We start from the raw sequence: 16109 nt of genomic DNA on the forward strand, positions 1-16109 counted from the left end.
TCTCAGAGTTTTTATTCTCCACCTCTACTTCTCACAACAGCACCCCAGTTTTACAGAGTGAGAATCCACCAGCAATGGAATTAAGAGCTGGATGTAAATTCACCTGGATCAAGATGCTGCACTACCCCAGAGATAATGAAGAAATTAGCATAATGAGGCAAACAAATGCTTTAGAATCATAACTTCCCCTCCAATGCCTCTTGCAATGCTTCCTTTGCTCTGCTGAGTTCTAAAACCATCTCAGGGCTGCTGACAAGCGAGTGATAAAGGAAAAGAATAAAATGCTGTCAACAAATGTTGCCCATTCCTTTTTATGCTCTCCACACACATGATCTGGGCTACAGAAAAGTAGAATCAGTCGTGCTGGGTTAGAGTGAAGTGGCTAAATCCTGCCTCCAGCTGCAACCTGTGGCTGGTGCTTGGGGGATGTGGGAGAACCAAGGGAAGGGCAGACTGGTCCTGCTTTGCAATCATCACTGCTTTTGGCAGTCAGAAGTTTAAGGATTTCCTCAACTGCCTATTTTCCATTCATCTGGAACCAAGGTCTAAAATTTAATTGCAGCTTTATGAAAAAATATTCCCTCCTGCACATTGTAGACCTATTCCTTGAAAGCAGGTGGTTTTGTTCTTCCCTAAGTAAATTGTTCACAGTCACCTTTGTAATGACATGTTTTTATTGATCTCCCTGTGACCCCCTTTTTCTTGTACATGTTGCGTCCACTGTTTTCTCTGAGGAAATAAATCCTCATATATTTGGTAACATTCATCTCTCGTAACTACTTCCATTACTCATAACACTCTATCTCACCTTTACACCAGGCATTAATCATCACAGCTGATAATTATTATGATTAAGAAACAGTGACACTCAAGTAAAAACATTTCTTCTCTTTTCATAAGTGCTTAGCTTCCTAAAGGAACTTTCTGTGTATACTGTCAGAAACCCCAGTTCACTACAGCTATTCCAGTAAACTCAGGATCCAAAAACATGCCTACTCACAAGAATTTTTCTCTCTGCAGTTATTAAACTTTTAAAATTGCCCTTGTCACACATTTGGTGCAGTGAGCTGGCACTCTTTGGATAGTACCAGCTGCAGTGCAGCCCACTAGGTTACATGTGCTCCCCACAGGCATTTTGGATAAAATCCCTCCTCCTCTGATTTGGGAGTGTTTTTTAGCATGGCCAGATGCCACCTGCTGGCCCCAGGGCCAGTGACCGTGCCCTGGCACTGCTCCTTGCCAGCATGGATTTAAATAAAGCCCAAAAGAACAAGGTTATGCAATGAAGCATGATTTACCTTCCATGTCCACTCCCACTCATTAGAAGAGGTTATATTTGATCAGCACAGGCCCACACAAACAAACCTCCAGATTTTGGATGTTCTTGGAGATATGGGGCTCCTACATCCTTCTGCAGCCACCTAGGCCAAGCACATGTTATTCATAAATGTTTAATATAAAGAGAGTCAAACACAAAGTGAGAGCAGCATTCCTACAGCTCAGCCCACTGCCAGAATCATATTTTCCCCTCTTTTGCGATTAAGGTGCCCTACAAATTTTTTGTCATAGTTTTTTGGGGGTTTTAAAATTAAAACAATTAAACTATTTAGTCACGGTTTAGAAGCTCCACAGGTAGGATGCTTACTCCTGTACCAAATAATACCTTACTTTTTTATTTTAAATTATTATAAAATATTTTTAATATCTTTTTTTTTTTTTTCTTCCCAGAAAGGAGGTCAGAGATAATATATTTCTTCTACTTAAAAATTAAAACCTAAAACAAACCCCAACCCAAGTTTTTTCTGCCTGTGGTCTTTCCAGGCAGCTTTAGCATGGTGTAATTCCTCACACTTTCTTTCTTAGTTGGTGAGGCTGCCCAGCTTATCATCCAGGTTTTCAGCTTAAAGCCACACAACATTTCATGGAGCTGAATTGAACTGGGGACTTGTTGAATGATGAATTCTGCTCTGACTTTGTGAGCCTTCTCATCCAACAATTATAATACTGATGGGTTCCATTTACAAAGTTAATCACCTTCTTATTGAAACACAGACTTTTATCCAATTTTTATGTATTAGTGTGAACGTTATTTCCACTCTATGTTCATGCTTTCCTTCGTGTTTCTCCCATGCCTGTTGCTTTCTGTAGGGTTTGGTTGTTGCACTGCTCCAGAAAGTTCAAAAAGCTCCAATTTTGCTAAGCTCTGCAGAAATGTGCCTTGTTAAATTTACCTTTTGGTGACATCCATCTCACTGACTCTGGATAGCTACACCATAGTCATCTAAGTCTTTGCATAAGAAGGTCCTGTGGAGTTTGTGGACAGAAAAAGGCATTTTATAAGGCAGTATACTCCAGACTTGTGAAATCACAAGAACCAGCTAAGATCCAGACTTTTAAACTCTAGCCCTCTAAAATTAGCTGAACTAATTCTATTTCAATTACATATTTTTTTAATACCACCTTCCTCATAAGCACACGAGGAGAGCCAATTCTTTGATTGCCCTGAAAAACAATAGCAGAATAACACTCGAGAGCTCAATGTGTTGTATTTTCCCAAGTGATTAGCAGTGCATGAGTGCCAACCTGCAAGTGCAAATCATATTCAATTACCATCAATCTAGAGCAGAAAATAAGGACATGATTGTTCACAGAGGTTTAGTGTGTAATTCTGTCTTTTTCAATGATTTCTCCAGAACACACCATGCACCCTATGAAAACCTTCCAGGCACTTAATTTATAGTGTGGTCTAAAGAACAGAATTGTCCTCTTTGATGAGCTGTGATCAAATACATTGTCAGCCTAAGATGGGATGAATTTGAAGCAGCAGCATGTTTCCTTGAGCCACGGAGGAGGAAGTGGTGGTAAGAGACAGCAAGGTTTGTTACGTGTTGTGTTCACATTCAATCCATCATGTCCCTGCTTTGTGACCCTTGTGCAGAGACAGAATTCATACTTTATGAAAAAAAAAAAACAAAAAAAACCCAGCTGTGAAGTTTTATGGCATAGCATTACACTTTGCTTTCAAGCACACAGAAACTTCTGCTGGTTTCACACGTGGATGTGAAATCAGAGTTCAGCCCTTGAGGTCCACGTAAATAATTTGAGACTCAGTTTGAAAAGGGTTAGGAAGGTGTGCATTAATATTTAAACTTGTTTTGGATGGCATTTTCTGGGACATGTTTTCTAATCATTGGCATTATCCAAACATGGCACATTTCTTCTTTAGCAAGGTTTTACTGTGGGATTATCTTGATTGATGTGGATAACAGCATTGCTATGAAGAAATGTTTTTTATGTATGCACTCCAGTTTCTGTTAACAACTGTAAAGATTAGTGGTTTGTACAACATGTATTAACAGACTTTTTCTGTTATTAACAATTTAGGTCACTATTTTGCTTTTTATTTTATGCATGAATGTTTTATGATTATGTATTCCAAGCGATTCTGCTTTCCTATTTGATTTATTGTTGAGCAAGCTTACTTAAGTCCTTGCTCACTTTTTAATATTTGAGGAATTCAAAAAGACTGCAGGCTCGAGGAGGGTCAATACATTATACCGTACATTTAGGATGAATGTAAAATGTATTTCCATTTTGTTTTGTGCTACTAAAAACCTCATCAGTAAAGGCAGCAACTTTATTAACATTGCTGGCAAAATGATGTTCTGAATGACACATCAGCAGGGTCACAACCAGACTGTCACAGCTGAGTGAACTGGGCTCTGTTCAAGGCTGTGCCTGGTACTGGGTGAGAGAAGGAAAGGAAGTGCCACTCAAATACATCAAATTACATATAATTCAAAGTTTTAAACAATCTTCTACCTTGAGTCCCAGCATATAATGTTCCTCCCTTGCCCAGCTTCTCTCAAAAACCTTATTTAAGGCTTTAATTTTTATTTTTGTCAAAGAACTCAGAAACCTTTTACATACTTTTCTGAGGGAAAATCTATGTCCCATCTATTCCCAACTATCTGCAGGTCTGAAAGTTAAACAGATATTTTTCTTCATGGTAACAGAAACAACAGGGGGTTAAAATGGAAAAAAAAAATAGAGCAATACCATTGGGCTGAAATATGTGCATTCACTTCACTTCGAAGCCTGTAGCTTCCAAAAAATTTTGTGTTTGCATAATAAAAGGAATGAATGTTCAAATGAGAAATTTTACATATAAATAGGTTTCTTACAAATCACATATGTATATGGCTTTAAAAGCATCCCAGATTCTTGATGGCTGTAAAATGTTTAGCTGTTGACCTCACTTCATTCTTCCTAAGGAGAAACAGATGTATGTAATTGAAATTATATGTGGATTTAAAGCTCTGCCTAATTTATGGATTTTGATACATCTCTTCACTATTATACAACAAAGGAGGATTTATTTCTTGCTTGCTTTATTTTTGTTTTATATTTTTTTAGTTTTTCATTTTGATGTAGCTGTATATTTTTTGAGGCTTGTCAATGCTATAGGCAAGAGTGTGATTTTGGCACATGTATATATTTTGTATTTGGCCCAAACACAGGGTAATGGCATCATCTACTATCTGGACAATTAAAAACCCAAAAATATAAATTATTCTGCCCTCTATTATTTTTGAGTACTGCAAACCCAGTGAAGATCTCTGTCTCACAAACACAATGGAATTAGAAGCTCTTATGAGAAAATAACAAGTCTTCCAGAACTAGGGTGCAAAATCTCAAATAAAAGGACTAGCAATAGTTCCATGAGGAGAGATCAGTGACATTTTAAATGTTTTCCATTTTATCAAATACAAGGTACACCACCAGAAGCCAGCACTGTTTGATGGCACCACACCATGACATCAAGGAGAGCAGGATATGGTTGACCTGTAATTGTCTTGCAATTTGGAAAAAAACTAGTGTGGGAGGGTTCCCCTAATATTTTTAAAAATTATTTCAGAAATATGTTTCCTTTACGCAAAACCAGAGGAATATTCTCTGCTGATGCAGAATCATTCCAGTGTGCTCAGTTATAAGCAAAGCGTATAACTTGTTTTTGTTTGGAAACTAATTAAAAATACAGTTTTCTTTCACAAATTAAAGAACAATTAAGTAAAAGACAAACAGCACAGTACCCTTTACACTCAGGTGATAAAATTTCTTTTAAAACTATGTGATGAAAACACTTTCCCACAGGATTAAATCTCCCCTGTCACATTAACATTGACCTAAGCTCTGTGAAATGAGTAATTTCAACAGCAAAGCCCTGTTTGGCAATATTACACAATATTTTCTGGAACCCTTCCCTCCAGCCTACTGAGCTGACACCATGGCAAGTCTCAGGATCTACTGGATAAGACAAGGTTAAGCCTTCACAAACCTTAATTAGTCTACTGAACATTTGCAAATAAGTACATAGACAAAGAGGAAAAAAAATAAAGCCTACCAAGTATAGAAGGGAATATAGTTAGCAGAATAAAGTACACTCCTCAAAAGTTTGAGACAGAATTGGAATACCAAACAATTGAACACTTAAGGTACTTTTTAAGCAATACTATTCAGTGGGGAATCACTAAGATTTTGCATGACTCAGGCAGACAGTATATTTAAAATATTTTTTTTTTTTTTTTAAAGCCAACCAGCTTTCTTCCACTTTCCTGCTCATAGGATGAGGAAAATCTAACTCATGTGTCCACAAACACACAATTTTGGGGTGCATTCACAAGCTGCTTGGGGCTCTGCTCTGAAACAGATGCCTAAGCTTCTTGTCCCCTGAATTTCTGGCAGGGAGGAAAAGGATTTGGGAGCTACAGAGCCAAGGCAGCCCAAAGAGGGAGCCCTTACAAGCTGTCCTGAGCTGGTTTGCACACACTGTGAGCAGACAGAGCCATCTCAGGATACCCTGCAAAAATCCACTGCCAGGCTCACACAATGAGGAGCTGAACATTCCCAACGATGCTCCTCCCTACACCCCTGTCCTTCGAGGCCATTGGTTCTGCAAATCCTGGGAAAATACAAGCAGATAAATTAATTACTCGAGGTCATGCAACCAGATTTCTTCAGCAAGTGGGTTGTGGCTTCAGGTAAGGGAGAGGATGGGGGAATTATGCTGGAACAGAACCACAGGGTTTAAATTAACTGTGACACAAAGGAAAGCTGTGAAAACGGAGTGAAATGTCAGTGTTAAACGGCACAGCTCAGGAGCTGTTTAAAAATACCATCCCAGGCATTAGGAGTGCCAGAAAAATGGTGAGAGAGGATCTCAAAAGGAGACTGAAATCATGACAGCTTGTCCACTGACTCAGAATCATTATGCCAGACCAGGCAGGTAAGATTTTGCACTAACTTGTCTCAACAAAGAAATGAATAAAAAGAATAATGACAGAATAAAGACTCCATACAACCAATTGGCTTTACTTATGAAGCTTAGATTCAAGAATATTTTCTGGAGCCAAATCTCACAATTTTTTATGAGAGTATTACTTTCAGAGACATACTATGTTGTCTTACTGCATTTAAAAGGGAAAATATCTTCTAGGTGCATAAATGTAGTAAAGAATTTTGCAAGAATTAAAATATCACCATGCTAAACTTATAACAATGCAAGATAATGCCATTCTCATGACCAAGAAAAGTTTCACCATACATCTCAGATATATTAAACTCTCAGTCTGGAAGCTACGTGTCTTCTCCTTTCCAAATTCAAGCAAATAGAAAATCAAGGCAAGTCCACACTGAGTAATTCCCACCAAATAATACAAAAGAAACAAGACTCCAGACTATTAGTTCATGCAATCACTGAAATTTGAAAAGACCTCTAAGTGTCCAGCTGTTAGCTCAGCACTGCAAAACACTGCCACTAAACCATGTCCCCAAGGGCCACATCTACATGTCTTTTAAAAGTCTGCAGGGGTGGTGACTCAACCACTTCTTTTGGCAGCTTGTTCTGATGTCTGACAAGCCTTTCAGTGAAGACATTTTTATTACTATCCAATCTAAACCTCTCCAGTGCAGCATGAGGCTTTTTCATCTCATCATATAAACTGTCACCTGGGAGGGGACATCAACCTCCACCTCGCCACCATCTCCTTTCAGGTGGTTGCAGGCAGTGATCTGCTTATGTCAAAGTGGCTGCTTCTTATTTTCCCCCAATATTTTAAAAACTTTTAGTTTTGCAATATTCTGCCCAAAAAGGAGCTTTCTGGCTTTGCAGCCCAACAATTAGAACACGCTGTCAGAGGCTCAGATTCAAATCTAATCTCTCTCTTAACCAAACCAAGCATTTAGGAAAGTACCTTATGCACAAAATAATGAAGAATTGTGGCATAATGCCCCCTCAGTCAATCATTTCTTTTCTATTGAGCACTTGGATTCCTTAATACAGTAACCTGGGAATGTTCTCAGCAGCACTTTTGTGCTGCTGACCAAAAGAGAAGTTTAAGCAGCTAATACATCGTGGAGATGTTCCAACAGAAAGGCACAACATTCTGTAATAAAATATAACTCTGCAGTTATGTAATTTTCTTTTACAACATTCTGTAATAATATATAACTCCACAGTTTAGTCATTTTCTTTTAAGTTAAGTGAGGGTGGGGGGGTGGGGGGGGACAGGAATAATCTCCTTAAAATCAGTAGAGATTTGGACTGCTTCTGATCCAATATACATAAGAAAAATGCAGCACCTGTTTTCTGATAGCACCTATATCATTCTAAAATCTAGGTTTTACTTTTATCTAAAATGTCTGAGAATTATTTTTTTTTTCTTGAAAAAAGCATCTTGCTTTAACTTGCTGGGGAGGAGTAAAGAGGCATCTGTTTCTTGCCAGCTGAAACCATTTTAATTTATTTATTTTTAAGTCGGTCACCGAGCTGACAAATCAATTTCTTGTGTAGCCCAAGCGCAAATCGCCTGCCCTGGAGCCAAAGCCAGTTGCACAAACGTTGGCAAAATTTGGGCTTTGCTTTCTGAGCACACCCCTCTGAGCTGCAGAATACCAACTGCAGGCTCCACAGGCTCCATGCCAGCCAGTGCCAAGGGGTAAACTAATAGGGAGAAGCTTCACAGAGATGAAGAGATTACAGCTTCTCTGAAAAATACAATTAAAAGAGAAGGAAACTTAATTTCTCTAAATCCTAAAATAGAGTAAATTGGAGAAAAACACCTTCTATTTTTATTTTTATAATAGCAAGTATTCATCAATGTCACAAAGCATTGTATCACTACACATGTATTCCAACAACAAAGCAAATGTGTCCATGAAGAAACACCTATTTTGCACTATTTTATAAATTCACCTGACTTTCTAATTCAGTAATTGTACAGCAACTAGCAGGAGCAAGCTATGCAATAAAAAAGTAGAATTGTGGAATTTTCTGCAACCTAAAGCAAAACATAAATACCTGGAGGAGATTGACTCCTTTCCCATTTGCTGTGACCAGCCTGCACCTACCAAAAAATATTGCAAGGTACCTTCCTGATCATCAGTAGGAAGAATTTTCTGCTTGCTATTTAAATCCTGTGTCAGTAACTGGCCAAAATTGGCATTCCTGTTTCTGCAGGAGACATGGATGGTTTCTGGATTAACCTTCTTTATTCATGTTTCTGCAGAAAACGTGGGTGGTTTCTGGATTAACCTTCTCTATTTCCATTTCTGCAGGAGACATGGATGGTTTCTAGATTAACATTCTCTATTCATGTTTCTGCAGAAGACGTAGGTGGTTTCTGGATTAACCTTCTGTATTCCCATTTCTGCAGGAGACATGGATGGTCTCTGGATTAACCTTCTCTATTCCCGTTTCTGCAGAAGACATGGATTGTTTCTGGATTAACCTTCTCTATTCCCATTTCTGCAGGAGACATGGATGGTTTCTGGATTAACCTTCTCTATTCCCGTTTCTGCAGAAGACATGGATGGTTTCTGGATTAACCTTTTCTATTCTTGTTTCTGCAGAAGACATGGATGGTTTCCTATTCCCGTTTCTGCAGGAGACATGGATGGTTTCTGGATTAACCTTCTCTATTCCTGTTTCTGCAGGAGACATGGATGGTTTCTGGATTAACCTTCTCTATTCCTGTTTCTGCAGGAGACATGGATGGTTTCTATATTAACCTTCTCTATTCCCATTTCTGCAGAAGACATGGATGGTTTCTATATTAACCTTCTCTATTCTTGTTTCTGCAGAAGACATGGATTGTTTCTGGATTAACCTTCTCTGAACACACCATGTTTAATAAAGGAAGCAGGAAAAGCAGCACTATCCACAGGGATACCACAGGGAGGTGGTGTGCACTGTGGCAGATCAGTTTGGATCTCTGGAAGGCTTTTGGAAAACCACTGATGCGCATTCTTGGAAAGCACCGCTTGAAATCGCCCCTAAAGCAACACAAAACAAAAACAAAACAAAACAACAAAACAAAACAAAACAAAACAAAACCCACGCGTGGTGTGCAGCCAGTTTGCCTCGCAGCTGCCGGGGGTTTGTTTTGATCTGACCCTGCAGAGGTGGGATGCTCCCAGATTTCCACCTCCCCACAGGGAGAGAGACAGGGCAGCCTCTGGCCCGGAGCGCTCAGTTTAGGGACCCAGTGGCCCAATTTAATTGCTACAACTGACTTGTAAAGCTGTTGCACAGTGTGCCTTCAGGAATTAAAAAACAAACCTGTTTATCTAGCATCTATAGAATTCAACTAAAATCTGAGCAATTCTGCATCAAACCAAAACATGCTGTTCCAATTGCTGCTTATTTTAGGAGGATATACAGGTGCAATTTAGGGTTCTGACAACAAATAATCACCACATTTGAAGAAACATTGTTTCAATGACAGATTAAGCTCATTCATAATACATGTCTTGTTTTTATCTGAACTTGTTCTCCCAAATGTGATATTGACCCATTGCATTCACAGTGTATTTGAATACCACCCATTCTTGTATTTGAACTGAAAGACAAATTATATAGGTATAAACAAAATAATATATAATATAATATAATATAATATAATATAATATAATATAATATAATAATAACTGCAGTCACTCTATAATTATTTTTCTTTCCATCCCCTTCTTCATATGCTTTTTTTACTGTTTATTTGAATATGATTAATTTGTCTTCATAGAGCATGTGGGCAGTTCTAAAAATCTGTAAAACAAAATTTTCAAGATCAATAACTATACTGATTAAATGTATTAGCAAGGATATTATATAAAACATATCTTTTGACTTTTACCTCCATCCTGGTGTTAACTGCCATGCTGTACATATCCCAATACTAAAAAAAATAAAAAAAAAAAAAAAAAAAAAATTAAAGTTTCAAGAAGATGCCAGACTGGATACTGGATAAATAACTCCACAAAGGTTTTAAATCAATTTATGTAATTCAAATTCAGGGTTTAATTTTATGGTAAATTTAAATTCTATCATGAAGAATGTTAGACTCTATACATCTCTTTTGACCTCATAATTCTAACTGTAACAAAAATCTGTTTTTCATAACAAATAATTATGAACAGATCATATTCATTGAAAACATTCTATCTGTGGTGGAAAAAAAGATGTTGTTCAACAAAGGGAAAAAATCCCTCATCATATTCAGCAAAAACCACAAAGCCATGAAAGTCCTCAGTATTTAGATTGGAACTTCTTCATTAAGTTACAGCAGTCACCTACACTGCTCTAGCAGCAAAATCCAAATAACTAAATAACTAAATAAAATAAAACAAAACCAAATGAAAACGCGGAGAATCCTTTGGCATAGGTATGTAAAAAATGAAAGGACCCACCAAAAAATTCCTTTTACCCTGCCTGGTTGATAGCAGGCAGTCCCAGAGCTAGGTCAGGTTCTGGAGCTGAGTACCTGGAGCACCTGGCAGCCTGGAGCCAGGGATGCTGCTCCAGGGATGCTGCTCCAGGGATGCTGCTCCAGTGCTCAGTGCAGCTCATGCCAGAGCCCCAGCAATCAGATCAAGTCAGCAGGAAACCCATCAGATGGGCAGCTCGCAGCAAAACCCAGAGGGCTGCAAGAGTGGAAAGGCAGCAGGGGAGGAGAGCAAACAAGAGACGCTGAAATCGCAAACAGCCAGAACAAACAGCGGCAACGGGGAAGAGCAGTTTAAGAAACAAACACAAAACTGAACCACACAAGGCTTTATTAGCAAGACAAAGCACAGAGAGCTTCAGGCAGGCTGAAAGGCAAGCAGGAGTTAGTGATGGATTTCAAACACTCGGCTCTAGAATAAAATTAATTCAGCAAATAAAACCTGTCTCTGGGAAGGAGATTATTTTATCACCTATTTTATATTTGTCCTAATGCTATCTGATAGAGATTAAAAATTCTGAAAATCATTCCAAGAAGAGAACCTGACAGAAGGATAAGTCAGCTGGTGAGCCAAATAACCTGCTCAGCAAAGAACCATTGGAGATTATTAATAAGAAGCATCCAGAATAGAAGTGTGACTTCACAAAAACCTCTGTTTTAGGAAGAGACAAATACTACCTCTTTCAAAATAAAGGAGAGGTTCTCCTTGTTTTTTTTTTTCAATTAAGCTACAGGATGAGGTACCTCTTATTAGACCCTACAAAACAGCTCATAGACAGTCAGACATTCTTCCAGAATGATTGAACTCTTTCCTATGGTCAGAGGTATTGATATGGGGTATCAATTCCTCTGTTCCAAAAGAGATGGGTTACCATACCCATCAGGACATTCTCCTTTCTCCTCATGGATAATGGAGAACATAATGAAGTTGTAGAGGACAATGCTAAACTGGATAATCCTGCAGCATGTGAACCACCTTAGCTGAGAAGAGACCTTCAAATTGCTGTGTCAAAAGCTGACACCAGAGCTGAGTGTGTCCTTAGCATGGAAACTGGAGCCCTCAGGTGAATACAAACCACTAAGCCTCATGTTCACACGTATTTTCTCTCTGGCTCACTGAATCATAGAGGATTTTCTGCCTAAAATAACCCAGGTCAAGGAAACTCCTTGTATGTGAGAATAGATTCTGAACTGGTTCAGACCTCAAGTGTTGTGGGTGAATGCTTTAACTGTGAACAAGTAAACACAGAGAGAGATTTTTGTACCAGCAGCCCTTCAGCTCCCTGCTCTGAATGCAATAAGCTATTTTTGGGTGGGGGGAGTGGGACAGGTCTGTTGTTTGTTTTTTTAATTGACCTCTATTCTTGAGGCAAGTCAAGTAGGGCATGAGGAGAAGGTATGGTGCTCCATCTCTTCTGTGAAGTACAGGAGAAATAGCTACTCTTTATGATGGCAGAGTCTGACCAGGTTATCTTTGACCTGAAAGACACGCTTCCCACGAGGCAGGATTTGCCAAGTGCCTCCTCACATTTCATACAATGTTTACATCTCATTTGTAGCTTTCCCATTATTGGCAAGACAGAAAGGTTCAATAAGGAGGTCTCTAACCAGATAAAATATGAAACCAAATCACAACGTTGCAAGTTCAGTGTGTATGTTAATCAGAATTTTCAGAATTAATTTAATCAGAATTAATGTTTTCTCTAGTCTTTTCTGACACCTGTAGGAAAATAGGAATTGTTGAGAGCAGAGGGCAAATATCACTTCTGCATATTCCAAGACAAGCAGTGACCTGTGGGAATTCAAAGAGTGCTGCCACACAGCCTGAGTGGAAGGCTTTGAGGAAGGATGACTAAAAAAACTTCCCAGATTCTGCAATTAGCCATGTTATAATGACTGTTAAGCCTGCTTCTTTCTGCATTTCTGCATATGCACAGATTCCACTCTCTGCTTCAAAAAAATTACCTGTTAGCACTGGTTACTCACTAACAAACAACCAATATATGTGATTAAAAAGAATTTCATTGTGGCATCAATTCTCTTTAAAAGGAAAAGGAGGGGTGGGCAGAGGAAGAGAGGGAGAGAGAGATGCTGTAAGTTCAGAAGCAAAACACTGTTATTATTCTGAAGCAGGAATGACATCCTTGCATTAACACAGCATGAAATCATGGTAGCAATTTTCATGCTGTATTATTTTGCTTTTGTCAGGTCACCGATTTTCAATTTCATCAATACTATATGAAACTGAGGAAGATAATATAATGAAAAGCATCCACTCGGAGGCCAATACCAAAGCAAGTACATGTTGCTTTTTTTTGTGAATTTAAACCAACCAATCCACACACAGAAAATATGTGTTATTATTGTCCCCAAGTAACATAAATACACCAAACCCAGAGGTTACAAAAAAGACAATATAAAAAAGTAAACCTGATACATTACTAACTGTATGTTACTATGGTTTACAGGTTGATCTTTACTTTTCTCTAACATGCAAAATAGACAAAGTATAAAGCAAAAAGCTAGAGCAGGCTTTGTTTACACTGATCTAAACCCATGTTTTTGGGCTTTTCCCAGGCATAATTTATTTAAAGTGAATTTTCCTTTTAAATCATCTCAGATTTAGCTTACTGATTCTCAACACCCAGCTGTCCCTCTGTGTTTTGACTGTATCATTACAACTGCTCTGAGGTCTCCTAAACCACAAGTTATGGAAAGATACAGGAATAAGAGTGAGATATGTTATTTTCAAAGCAAGCCCACCAAGCCCCACCCATGAGGATGCCACTCCAGGAAGAAAAGCTCTCAGAGCTGCATTTGGGTAGCAGAGAAGTGCTTAGAGATCCACTTCTCCATTTGGAAGCATTGATGAGGTACTTTGCCTAGAGAAGGGAGGAAGGGAGAACAAAAACCAAGGAGCTATCACATAAAAAACATACAAATGTATTGTAAATGCAGGGGAACCCAATGTGAAGAAATGATGATGACTGACTCATGAATTATTTCTTTATTATAACTATGCTAAAATACATTAATATACTATATAAAAGGAGGATACTAAAACTACATACTTTAACACAAGTCGTGACCCTCTCTGAGAGCCCAGCCCCAGGTGGGTTGGATTGGGTTGGGTTGGATTGGATTGGATTGGGTTGGCCACCAGGCTCAAACAATCCTTACCAGAATCCAACCAAGCAATCACCCCAGGGAAACAATTCTCCAAACACATTCCACATAGGAAAAACAAGGAGCAGAAATAGAAATTGTTTTCTCTTTAATTTCTCTCCGTGCACCTCAATGAAAAATCCTGAGAGGGAGAGAAATGTGCTGCACACAAATGGGTTTGGAGTTGGGCATCTTGGCCATGAAGCACGTCAGTGTCTGCTTCTCTAATTTTCAACTGTTTCATCAGGTTCTAAATCCCTGAGCACTTACCTGAGCATCCTCAGAAAGCCTCAACCCAAGAAACTTTCTTATGAAGGAGGTGCCAAACTTTCAGTTTTCCTCTCAGGCATACCCCTGTGTAAGATCAGAGGGGATTTTCCAAGGAGATATGTGCAACTTATTTTCTCAGAGAGGACTGGAAGCCCCTAAGTTCCTTCCCCAGTGGAGGAAAAGGGCAGCAGGGAGAGGGATGCACCCAGTCCTACTGCCTTTGTGGTCCAGTTGTATCCACTGCAGGCACACCCCTCACTGACCCCAGTCCTGCTGCTCTCATTCCCCAGAACTCTCCTGAAGCACTGAAGAAATCCAAGTCATTTGGATTTCTGGAAGGGACACAATGCCCAGCCCTATTGTGGATGGTGAGGAATGAGCCATCCCATAGTGAACACAGCCTCCTGAGAGGGCAGCAGCACCTCCACCTTCTTTGTAAGAGTTGAAACGTGAGCAATTGCTGTGATATCCTCCATTGTCCTACAAATAATGGCAGCCATATGTTTCCCCTATTAAAATGCTGCGGGAGACCTTCCATGATTTTTTTATAAAACTGGATCCTTCCCATGGCTATTTGAAAATAATTAGTCCTTCTTCAACACTGAATGATTAAAATGTAACTAACACCACACTTCTTTCACACGATCAATGTTGGTACAATGAATAGTGCATGAATTAATAATGTCTAGGCACTTTTTCTAATTGTTTCCTAATGTTCTGTTATTATATATTCATTTGATATTCACTGCAATGCTAGTGAGCACCATTTTTTAAAATTTGTTCCACAAAAAAAATCACACTGTTTGCCTTTGCTTTCTGCAAAAGAATTAAAAGAATGAAGTGCAATCACCTGATTTCTGTCAGGTGAGGTGCCAGGTGACAGGAAAAGGAGAAGCACTGCACCCACCTTTGATGGAGAGACTTCATCAGTGGGCAAGGGGAGCACTACACGTGTCAATTATCTGGATTTCTGTTAAAAAAAAAATAAAAAAAAAACCACAAAAATACCCCACATCAATTGCAACACATTTTTTCCAAGTGTGTAAATCCCTAGGTGTTATTTTTCTAGCTTCTATGGTGTCCAAATTTTCCAGGTGGCATCAGATTTCTTATTATGAGCTGCCTTTCTTTGTTTTCAGACTGTCAAGGATGAAGAGAAAATCAGGTTAGATTGTTCATGGAATTACCACCTTGTCTTTAAACAGAACAAAACATTCTAATAACACATATTAGCAAGCCACACACTTAGGAGGAAAAAATTAAAAGCATTGTGTGGAAACACATTCTTTAAAAGCACCTGAATGTGATATAAGTAACAAATGTGATATCCAGAGGAGGGTGTGCAGCACTTGTTTTGTTTGTTATTAGGCTTTGCTAGCTTGATCATAACTCCCAGCACAAAATCTACTAAGACAGATCACTCAAAACAATACCACAGAGTATTTTAACACAAATAAAACATCTACCTTTTGTGGAAAAGCTAAAAAACAAAAAAAAAATACAAAATGTGAAATGGAATTGACTCCAGGCTTTCTTTTGTGCTGTTGTCCATATCTTCAAAATACCTTATCAAACAAAAGAAAAAAAAAAAGTGCTTACATCAATATTTTATTGAAATTCTTTCAGGGAAGACTTACATGCATTATATTTTCAAGATGAGATGCAGACTATTTTACTTGCACCAGAGAGCAATATATTGGATGATAGCTGACATTTGACTCCCAGGGTTTTTCTTTTATGAATCAAAATTCATTTATGGATAGTAAAGTAGAAGAGTGTGGCTAAGAAATCAATAAAAATGTTCTGTATTCTAGTTATGGAACATAGAGATAACCTTAAATCAACATTAAAGATGCTGGCCTGTGTAAACATTGACAAAGCCAAAGGAATTATTTT

General features: G+C 38.5%; 1 long non-coding RNA gene across 1 annotated transcript in view; it reads right to left on the bottom strand.

The window, feature by feature from the left end:
* Positions 1 to 15120: 15120 nt before the first annotated feature.
* The window catches only part of LOC116183587 (uncharacterized), a 28803-nt gene continuing 27814 nt past the window's right edge, over positions 15121 to 16109 (bottom strand). Inside the window, exon 3 of the long non-coding RNA XR_004148222.2 lies at positions 15121 to 15183. This is a non-coding gene — a long non-coding RNA (uncharacterized LOC116183587). The remainder of the gene's footprint in view (positions 15184 to 16109) is intronic.

Source organism: Lonchura striata, chromosome 4 (assembly GCF_046129695.1).
Source record: "Lonchura striata isolate bLonStr1 chromosome 4, bLonStr1.mat, whole genome shotgun sequence".
Taxonomy (NCBI): Eukaryota; Metazoa; Chordata; class Aves; order Passeriformes; family Estrildidae; genus Lonchura; species Lonchura striata.